The sequence below is a fragment of the Podarcis muralis genome, chromosome 7 (assembly GCF_964188315.1).
Source record: "Podarcis muralis chromosome 7, rPodMur119.hap1.1, whole genome shotgun sequence".
NCBI lineage: Eukaryota > Metazoa > Chordata > Lepidosauria > Squamata > Lacertidae > Podarcis > Podarcis muralis.
Window position 1 is genome coordinate 56,518,736 of NC_135661.1, and position 10,523 is coordinate 56,529,258.

General features: G+C 46.4%; 1 non-coding gene across 1 annotated transcript; it reads left to right on the forward strand.

Annotated features, from left to right (window-relative positions):
* The first annotated feature begins 5,385 nt into the window (after nt 1-5,385).
* TRNAL-CAG (transfer RNA leucine (anticodon CAG)) lies at nt 5,386-5,468 on the forward strand. Its single transcript has one exon. It is a non-coding gene; the product is annotated as a tRNA-Leu (tRNA).
* Nucleotides 5,469-10,523: the final 5,055 nt, after the last annotated feature.

A 10,523-nucleotide genomic window follows, 5' to 3' on the forward strand; every position in this document is an offset into this window, starting at 1 on the left:
AGAAAGAGGGAAGACTAACTGCAGGAAGTGGCACCAAAATCAGGGTGTCACCACAGAGAAAGCCCTGTGGTGTGTTCCCAAAATATGAATCCTAGTGAGGACCACCAGCAAAGCCTCCACCACCCGCAGCAGATCTTAGGGACAAAGTCAGTCAGTATTGGAGCAGATCAAATCTTCAAAATTGCAAAGTAGCTACTGCATATCAAAAGACATAAACTCACAGCTGCAGGACTGCTTCAAAAGCTGCCAAGCCTAGGGAAAAAATGGCAGCACGAACGCTTGGTTTGCTGCTGCTACAGCTCCTCAAAGGGCAAAATAAAATATCATAGGTGGTAATGTGCAGGGTGCTTTATGTGAAGGAGGAGCAGAAAATCAGACTCTAGTTCCTGCTGAGCTTAACTACTGCCCCCCTGTGGCCATTCCTATATTATCAGTCGATGTCTCCAAAAAAATTGACACATCACTTGGGAAGACAGGCGAACTAACACCAGTGTACTGGAAGAAGCAAAGATCACCAGTGTCAAAGCAGTGATTCTTCAACATCAACTTCGTTGGACTGGTCATGTTGTGCGGATGCCTGATTATCGTCTTCCAAAGCAACTACTCTATTTCGAACTTAAAAATGGAAAGCATAATGCTGGTGGTCAACAACAGAGGTTTAAAGACTCTCTCAAGGCAAATCTTTAAAAATGTAGTTTAAACACCAACAATTGGGAAACACTTGCCTGTGAGAGCTCCAATTGGAGAACAGTCTTTACCAAGGTGTCATGGACTTTGAAGATGCTCAAACTCAGGACGTAATGGAGAAACGTGCTAAGAGGAAGGCACGCTTGGCAAATCCACACCATGATCAACTCCTGCCCAAAAACCAATGCCCCCACTATGGAAGGACATGTGGATCCAGAATTTGCCTCCACTTACGGACTCATTGTTAAAAGTGTGTTTATGGAAGACAATCTTACTCGGCTACGAGTGATCACCAAAGAAGAAGAGAAGATTCTCAGTGTTAGGTGCAGGTTCATTGAGAGACAAAAGACCTGTTCAATGAACATCCATCCAGATTTCTTTGCAGGAAGCCTAGATGCCACTGGCTATGTATTAAGCATTCATTCTGATTTGTTTGTATGGAGACTGGACAACCCCACATCAAATGATTGTTACTCCACACTGTTCTCTGCATCCCCCCCATACTTTCCTTATTGCAAAAAGTCCAGTTTGAATGGACAAGCAGGTTTGTTGCATAAGGCCAATGAATTGAATTTATTGTGGGGATTAAATTAGGGGGGGGCATGTACACTTCCTTGAACTCTTTGGAGAAAAAGGTGGCATTAAAGGCTAATAATAATAATAATAATGTGAATTATTCATTGGAGATATTTTCATTTGATAATTAATAATTACCCCCTCCTTGCACATCGGCTTTACTCACCTTGATGCTTTTTCAGGTGGGGCGTCCTCTCATGTGGGGGGGCAAATGAAAAGGTCAGCTGCTGTGTTCAAAGGATTTGCCTATAAGCTGTCAGGGTCTCAGCCTCAGAGTCTGGCTACCAGTTTCAACAGGGCCAGTCTCTGTCAATCAGGACCATAACCAATATATTTCTGTGTGTCTTGCCTGCTCACATTCCATTTTGGGCCCTTCCTGCACATTCTCCCAGGACGCAAAGAGCAGCACTTGAAATGTTTTGCACTTATAACTTTTAAACTAAAAAAAAAGTGTGGGGGGGGGGTCAAGTTATATCATCCCATTCCTTGAGCACTGTGGGGTGTGACAAACAGTTAGGACAGCCAACTGATAGTACTTGTTTCTCGTGCCGCCAAAGTCAGCACAACCTACAAAATCCACACTGGAGCAGAGAAGCAAGTGCTTTCAGAATAAGGCCGAACAGCAGTTTATCGGGTTGGCTGCACCTGATCACAGCTTCTGATGCAGGAAGTGGTTGCCTGGGTGAGATACTGTGAAGCTGGGAAAGGGTCAGAAAAGGGCAGCCAGAATAATCAAGGGGACGGATAAAGTCCCCTGTGAAAAAAAAGATTACAACATCTGGGACTTCTTAGCTTAGAGAAAAGGCAAGGAGGTGACATGATAGAAATATATAAAATCATGGTGTGGGAAAATTGCGTAGAGATATGTTTTTCTTTCATATAATACTAGAGGTTGGGGGCCTCAATAAAGTTGAATGCTGGAAGATTCAGAAGGGCAGACAAAAGAAAGTACTGCACTTAACGCAGGGCATAGCTGAACTGTGGAACTCACTTCCACAAGATTGACAGCCACCAACTTGAATGGCTTTAAAAATGGTCTGGCTGAGATGGCCATGTTCTGCTTCCACTGTCAGAGGCAGCATGCTGGGACTAACAAGTGGGGAAACTTGCTGCTGCACTTGAGTCCCATTGATGGGCTCCCCATAATGGCACCTCCATTTGGCCACTGTGAGAACAGGATGCTGGACTAGATGTGCCCCCTTTGGCCTGATCCAGGCTCTTCTTGTGTTCCTATGGACACTTCAGTGAATCGGGAGGTGTAAATAAAGGAAGGTCAAAAGATCAAGTAAGAAAAGGAAGTGAAATGATGGAACATTTCACTAAATGTTCTTTCTAAGTAAAGATGTTTCCCCTTTTTTTGAGGAGGAGGAAATACAAAGGTCAAAGAGTTAGTTTTTTCAGCTGCTTCAAGAAGAGCAGACTTTGGTCAGCTTGGTAACCTCCAGACACGTGGACCACAATGGCTGGTCCAGCTGGGGCCGAAAGAAATTGAAGTCTAAATGATCTGGTGAAGGCTGCAGGAGAGGGTTGCTACAGGCATCTTAGAACAGGGAAGCAATGGTCTGGGTCTTTTTGGTGCCAGGAAGCTGTTAGGGCCCACTCTCTACAACTTCCACAGAGCTTGCTCCCAGGAGTGCTCTTTTACCCTCAAAGATCTGGTGTTAGAGTGAAGCAGAACCTACCGCCTGCAGCAAGGGTGTCACGGTCCGGTTCAAGGGCGATCGAAGTCCCGGCTGGGGACATCAGGACCGGGGGCAAGATGGCAGGGTGGGAGCAGGAATGGGAGTCCAGAAGCCAGGAGTCAGGAAACCAAGAGTCTGAGGGTCAGAAAGCAAGGAGTCACGAAGTCAAGGGTCTGAGGATCAAGAAGCAAGGGTTCAAGAAGCAGCAAGGCAGGAAACGTGTTGCTGTGGCAAAGAGCCGAAGGGAAATACTGAGCTTATATCCCTTCCTGGCTCTTGCCACCAGGTGCTGTGAGTTACCAATCGGCCTTATCTGTGCGGCCGCACCTTGCCTCTTCAGAACAAACTTAGGAAGGCCCTAGTCCTGCAAAGTCCTACTGGTCACAGGGCCTGGCTCCTGCACACACTCCTGACAAAGGGTGGTCAACCTGTGGCCCTCTTGATGTTGCAGGACTGCAGCTTCTCCTGCCCCTGACTGTTGGGCAAGCTAGTTTGGGGCTGATGGGCGTTATGAGTCCTGCAACATCTGGAGTGCCACGAGCTGAACGTTGGCGGGCTCAGGAGAGACATCAGAAAGTCCTTCTTCACACAACACCGAGTTAAACTACAGGCTTTAAAGATGGCTTTCAAAGAGGATTCGACAAATTCATGGAGGAGCAGGCTATCGATGGCTACTAGCCATGATGGCTCGTGCTCTTCCTCCCTCATCATTTGGCAACACTTGCCTGCAGTCCTTCTGCATTTGGGCAGCTGAATGCCAGCTGGATGAGAGAAACTCGGCTTGGCACCCTGAGAGCCATTATCCAATGGGCACTCTCACCCAATCTGTTTTGACCAGACGAGATGTCCTCCTCTTAAGCCTATGTGTACGTCCAGTCATGGAAAGAACCAAGGGGAGAGAGGGATGCTCAGAGGGGCCTTTGTTCTTCTGTCAGTGGTCACAGCTTGGCAATGAGCCTGGGATGCAGCTGGTGGGCTGCCAAGGCCAGGACCCCGCCCCTCACCCACCAAATCAGTCTTCAGGCCACTGTGTCAGCTGGCTGGGGCTGAGGGGAACTGTAGCCCAAAACCTCTGGAGGGCTGGCCTAGGAAGAAACGCTCCTGTCCAGTCATCAACACTCAATACTAAGGTTCTCTTTTATATTGGTTGACGGTAGGCAGACCTACTGACAGCTATTAGCCATGAAATGGAGCCCCTTCTGGACACTGGGCAGCACGAGGGGTGAAAGTTGGCTGCTGCCTTCACACCCTCCTTGGGAGCTTCCCAGAGCCAACCCACTGACTCTAAGAAGCAGGATCAGGGCCAGATTTAGATTAGATGGGGCCCTAAGTTACTGAAGGTAATGGGGCCCTTTATATGTCCAGCTGTCCTTTGTCAACAACAAATTGTCACTGCTTTTTGTGTTGAGTATATGCTATATGGTAATTTATGGACCTAATAGGTATCTAAAGCCATTTGCACATAACAAAATATGTATTTACTTACATCATAGGAGCCTACACTACATAAAACACTGTTGCTGTATGTAGACTTTATTTGTTTTTTATCTTATATTTTGGAAATGTACATCCAGGTTTTTTCCCCTTTACATTTTTTGGGGCCCCCCAAAAGAGTGGGGCCTTAAGCTATAGCTTGTTTAGCTTATACGTAGTAAGTGCAGCATTGAGTGGGATGCTGGAGGAGATAGTCCTGTCCTGATCCAGTGGGGTTCCTCTTATGGAAATTAGGAAGCACTTTCTGACAGTAACAGATAGGTAGCCGTGTTGGTCTGCCATAGTCAAAACAAAAAAAATTCCTTCCAGTAGCACCTTAAAGACCAACTAAGTTAGTTCTTGGTATGAGCTTTCGTGTGCATGCACACTTCTTCAGATACACAGTGTCTGGAAGGAATTTTTTTTGTTTCTGACAGTAGTTCAACAATGGAACGGGCTCCCTCGGAAGGTGATGGCCTTTCCTTCACCGGATGTTTTTCAAGCAGCTTCCCAACAGGAGTCAACATGCCCAAGAGCTGGGACAGAGACTGTGCATACTTGAGGAAGCCCGCTTGGAATCAGAGGCTGCATAGAAACCGACTTGCAGCATTTCAGGGGCCCGATCCTCTCTGCTGCCCCCCTTTCCAGCGCCTGCCCGCTCCTCCCGCGCTTACAAATGGGGGACGGCGATTCTGAAACCCATTACCCCCTCTCTAGCCCCCTCCGCCTCTGGGAAACAGAGGACTCTAAGACTCAGAGCGCAGCCAGCCAGGCCCCTTCCTGCGGGAATAAATCCTGCCTTTGATCTTGACAAAGGAAAGCGAGAAACAGGAGCGAAAGGCAACAGGGAGGCAATATGAAAGGCAGTCCAACTGCGCCTGCGCAAGCCTGTGAGCAGCGGAGCAGTACGCGCACCAATCCTCTTTCGAAATCTCTTCCATGGGAGGGAACGTGTTTCAGGCAGCTTGTCAGGATGGCCGAGCGGTCTAAGGCGCTGCGTTCAGGTCGCAGTCTCCCCTGGAGGCGTGGGTTCGAATCCCACTTCTGACAAAGAGCTCCAATATTTTCTTTTTTCCTTTTGAAAAACCATTTTAATGCTGTTACTTACATTATTTAACCTCGTTGCCCCTGCAAACAAAGTCTGCCTTAAGTAAATCACAACGGAGATTCAGCAGCGTGGAGCCATGTTTAACTGTTCTCTAAAGAGGAGGTGCTCTTTGACTCTGAATTACCACTGCCCTGTGTAAACGTCCCCTCGATCTGAATTCTAACACAGAGACTTTAAAATTCCTGGAACACAGGAAGGGAGCTATTTGTCTTTGACCACTTCCGACTTTTGTGCAGATAGTTGTAGGAGTGCAATGTTATTTTGCGAAGAAATATGTAGGGGTGCAATCTTATTTTGCAAAGAACTCTTGATGCAAAATTCCTGAATCTCTGATTCCTCTTAGCGCGCATCTTTTAAAGCCTCCATCACTCTCCATGTTTTAAAAGGGTGTGGAATTGAAAGTAGTGCCCGCCCGCGTCAATCCCAGAGCCCGAGCTGTCTGGTATAGGGAGAGACCCTCCATCAGGAAGGCAGATCCGAACTTGTTCAATACTTTAAACACCAATAATAATTTCGACTTCACAGGGTTGTTGTGAGCACTGCAGCAAACAGCGGGTGGAAGCAGAAGTCTGCCCCCTAGTGGAAAGCACTGAGTAATGCTAGCAGAGGCACTGGAAAAGGAAAAGCAGCAAGGCTGCTGATGGGATCTGATCATAGATGCACAGAATTGTAGAGTTGGAAGGAACAACGAGGGTCATTTAGTTCAACCCTCTGCATTGCAGGAGACTTCTGCCCAACGCAGGACTCGAACCTAGAACACTGAGATTAAGAGTCTCATACTCTACCGGCTAAACTAACCCAGCAGAATTGGCAGATTCAGACAAATATCCATCATCAATTAGCTGGTAGCTGGAAGATGTCACTGCCCTGTCTATACAAAGTCGGTAACTTCGTTTAGATACCTCTTCTTCTTCTTCTTCTTCTTCTTCTTCTTCTTCTTCTTCTTCTTCTTCTTCTTCTTCTTCTTCTTCTTCTTCTTCTTCTTCTGCATTTACATGTATATCCTCATCCCACAATTTTTAGTTGCTTTTATTGTCGGTTTGTAAATTGCCTTGGGACTTATGAAAATGGCGACACATGTTATTATTAATGTTATTGTAGTTGTTGAAATAAAATAATGTTTAATATCCTCATAACAACCCAAGACTGAGAGGCAGTGACAGACAAAGGTCACCCAGTGAGCTCCATAGCTGAGTCAGGATTTGAACCCTGGTCTCTCCGGTCCTAGGCTAACCACTGCACTGTATTGTCACCTATAGTAACTATTTTATCTGCTTTTCATTTGTTTGTTTTATTAATTTCAAATGTATTCTCATATCCTGCCCGATATCAGTTTAATATACGGCTAAGGTTGTAAGTATTTTAATTAATGAATGAATGTATGGCTGGAGTGGTATTTTAATGAATTAATAAAATAATAAAGAGGGGAAAACATTGAACACCCTCTTCTCCATCCTTGATCAAATGCGGAGCACCCTCTGTACTTTCAAATTATAATAATAATAACAATAAAATCATCTAGTCACAGATCTCCTCTGCCCCCCAGGGAGGATTTGAAACCATTGTGAGCCTGGTTCAAATCCAGCATTCCAGGAATGGCCAAGCTGGGCATTATCTGCACCCCCAGTTTTATTTATTATTTATGTACTGTATTGTATTTATAGCCCAAGGAGCTCAAGGTGACATAAATGGTTCTTCTCCCCCTCCTCATTTAATCTCCACAACAACCCTGTGAGGTAGGTTAGGCAGAGAGGGAGCGACTGCCCTGCAAGGTCACCCAGTGAGCTTCATGGCCAAGCAGGGAGATTTGAACCCTGGTCTCTACCAGACCATAGTCAGACACTCTAACCATTACACCACACACTACAGCATTTTCTGGGGGCTTGGACCACACCCAAACTGTCACAAAGGGAAAGTACCGTATCTGAAGGTCTCTGAAGAAGTGTGCATGCACACAAAAGCTTATACAGTGGTACCTCGGGTTACAGACGCTTCAGGTTACAGACTCCACTAACCCAGAAATAGTACCTCGGGTTAAGAACTTTACCTCAGGATGAGAACAGAAATTGTGCGGCGGCAGCAGGAGGCCCCATTAGCTAAAGTGGTACTTCAGGTTAAGAACAGTTTCAGGTTAAGAACGGACCTCCAGAACGAATTAAGTTCTTAACCCGAGGTACCACTGTACCAAGAACAAACTTAGTTGGTCTCTAAGGTGCTACTGGACATTTTTAAAAAATATATATATATATAAAGGCAAGGGTCAACAGGAGCCTTCCCCAACATGGTGCTAAGCTGACTGGGACTGGGTACCCCCAAACCTCTAGAGCAGGCACCCCCAAACTCAGCCCTCCAGATGTTTTGGGACTACAACTCCCACCATCCCTAGCTAACAGGACCAGAGGTCAGCGATGATGGGTCTTGTAGTCCCAAAACCCCTGGAGGGCCGAGTTTGGGGATGCCTGTTCTAGAGGGCATCAGACTAGTTCAGTCTATCATCAGAAAAGGCTCTGTTGTACTTTTAAAGAAGTGGGGGTTGCATAGTTTTCTGAGACCTGCCAAACCCGTTTGATCAGAGGCAACCTGGGACAAAGGAAATGTTTGTGTATGGCGGACAGAGTGGTGTGTTTCTCAGGCCATTTTCTGCTCTGTTGAAAATTATTTGTCTCCAGCATGAAGCTCCAATGGTTTCGGTGTTCCCTGGGCAGAGCGTACTTTCCAGGTCTGCTTTGAGATTTGGGGGCTGGCACAAGCCAGCTTCCTTATGAGTGGAAGGGATAGACTCTGCTTTAATGGTGACACCCCACCCACCATTTATGGGAACCTGTCTCAAAGTAGAAGTAGTAACAATTTTATTTGTAAGCCATAACAAAGAAAAAAAAAGACATCCACAACTTTGGCTCTTAATTTCCTGGGCAGCCAATGCAAATATGTAAGGTCACTTAATTTTCCTTGTCCAACCACAAAAAGCACACCGGCTCACATGATGGAATAAAATAATCCCTGTGGCTACCCTCTGGCAGATATTGTTACTTGCTGCCATGGGCCAGGAGTCAGCTTCACCAGCTGAATAGCAGCCTGAAGGGGGAGAAGGTGGAATGACTCCACCTGCAGCTGATCAGCCTTCAAGGACACAGAGAAGGCACTCATGAGAATCAGCTGGCTTCAGGCTTCTTAAGCAGAGCTTCCAGCAGTAGTCAGATGTGGGAAGCCAAGCTTGTAGTTCCTGACTCTGTTGTGCTACTTCCTTCTCACCGTGAGCCTTGATCATTGGATTCCCTGACCCCTGGACTATCTGACCACATGGATTGCTGTTTGCCTGACTCTGACTTTGGATGCTGACTCTGCCTTCAGGTAAGTACACCTCAGAGACTCTTCTGGTTGGCTGGTCTTCCACTCCACTGAGCTCTGCATGTTGTTGCTCAGCAATGAGACTAGGACACTCACAACCCCAATCTCCAAGTGCAGAGAAAATTCAGAGGTTCCACTGCTTCACCAGAGTTTGGTTTCCTTAGAATAAAGGTTGGTAGAGGCTATGGTATCTTTAGGACATGGGTAGGCAAACAAAGGCCCAGGGGCTGGATCCGGCCCAATCGTCCTCTAAATCCGGCCCGCGGACAGTCCAGGAATCAGCGTGTTTTTACATGAGTAGAATGTGTCCTTTTTTTAAAAAAAAGTATTTTTTATTAAACAATTTTAACAGAACAAATTATCAATCAATATAACCAATTACATTTCCCCCCTTTTTAATTCCCCCCCATCCCTCCCTCTCCCACCCACTAAGGACTTCCCTCAGCTCCCCTCCCTGATTTGTTTGCACATATTATTCTCTGCATGTTGTAAAATTATACATATCATTGCCTTATCAGTCATATATTCTACTAATAAATTTATAGATGTTTATTCAAAACCTGCCAAGGAGTCCAAATCATTTTTTTGTTTTAGATTAATGTGTCCTTTTATTTAAGATGCATCTCTGGGTTATTTGTGGGGCACAGGAATCCATTCATTCCCCCCCAAAAAATATAGTCCCCCCCCAAGGTCTGAGGGACAGTGGACCGGCCCCATGCTGAAAAAGTTTGCTGACCCCTGCTTTAGGATATATGGTTTTATTTACACACATACACAACCTGAGCACAAGATAGCGGGGCTCACAGCATGAACACCCCAACAGATCTTGCATCTCCATTAGTCTCACCTTTGGATGCAGCACAGAGCAAGCATGTCTCTGTCTCCAGCTGCCAGCCTGCTTCCAGCTCAGCTCACACACAACCTCTGGCTATTGTTCTCTTACCCAACAGCTAGGGGTGGGGGTGGGAAGGCCCATACATTAGCCTGGAAAGCACCAGTTCTTGGTTGTAGCTCTTGCAGCCTGGCTTATTCTTTTGGGATACTGATGAGGACACTGAAGTGGCCAGCTAAGATCATTGCCTTACAAAGGAACTTGACTGGAGGGCTTGAGCAGTGGGATGCAGCCCCCAGGCTGGAAAAGTTTAGCTACACCTGACTCTAGATGCTTCCTCAGTAAATCTCACTGAGTTCAGCAGGACGTGCTCTGCAGAAAGTGTGCTTAGGGTTCCATCCTTCCTTGCTCATGTGGCAGGTGGTTCTTCAGAAGCAGGGAAAAGGTCAAAGGTGAGGCAGGGGCATTTCTATGCTCCTTTCATGCCCTTCCTGCAGGCAGAGTGGGCTGGATTGACAAGCAACACAAACACATGAATATTCTACTAAGATGAAATTCATTATCAAAAGGAATGAAGGAGCAGGCATCCTTGGGAGGTTGGGTAGCTCAGTGGCTAGAACATCTGCCTTGCATGCAGAAGGTCCCAGGTTCGATCCTGGGCAACATCTCCAGGTAAGGCTGGAAATGTCCCTTCCCTGAAGCCCTGGACAGCTGCTGCCAGTCACTGTTGACAATACTAACCTGGATGGACCATCAGTTGGATCCATTACAGTGCACCTTCCTATGTCAATAATTAACATAATTTGCCATCCAGGAG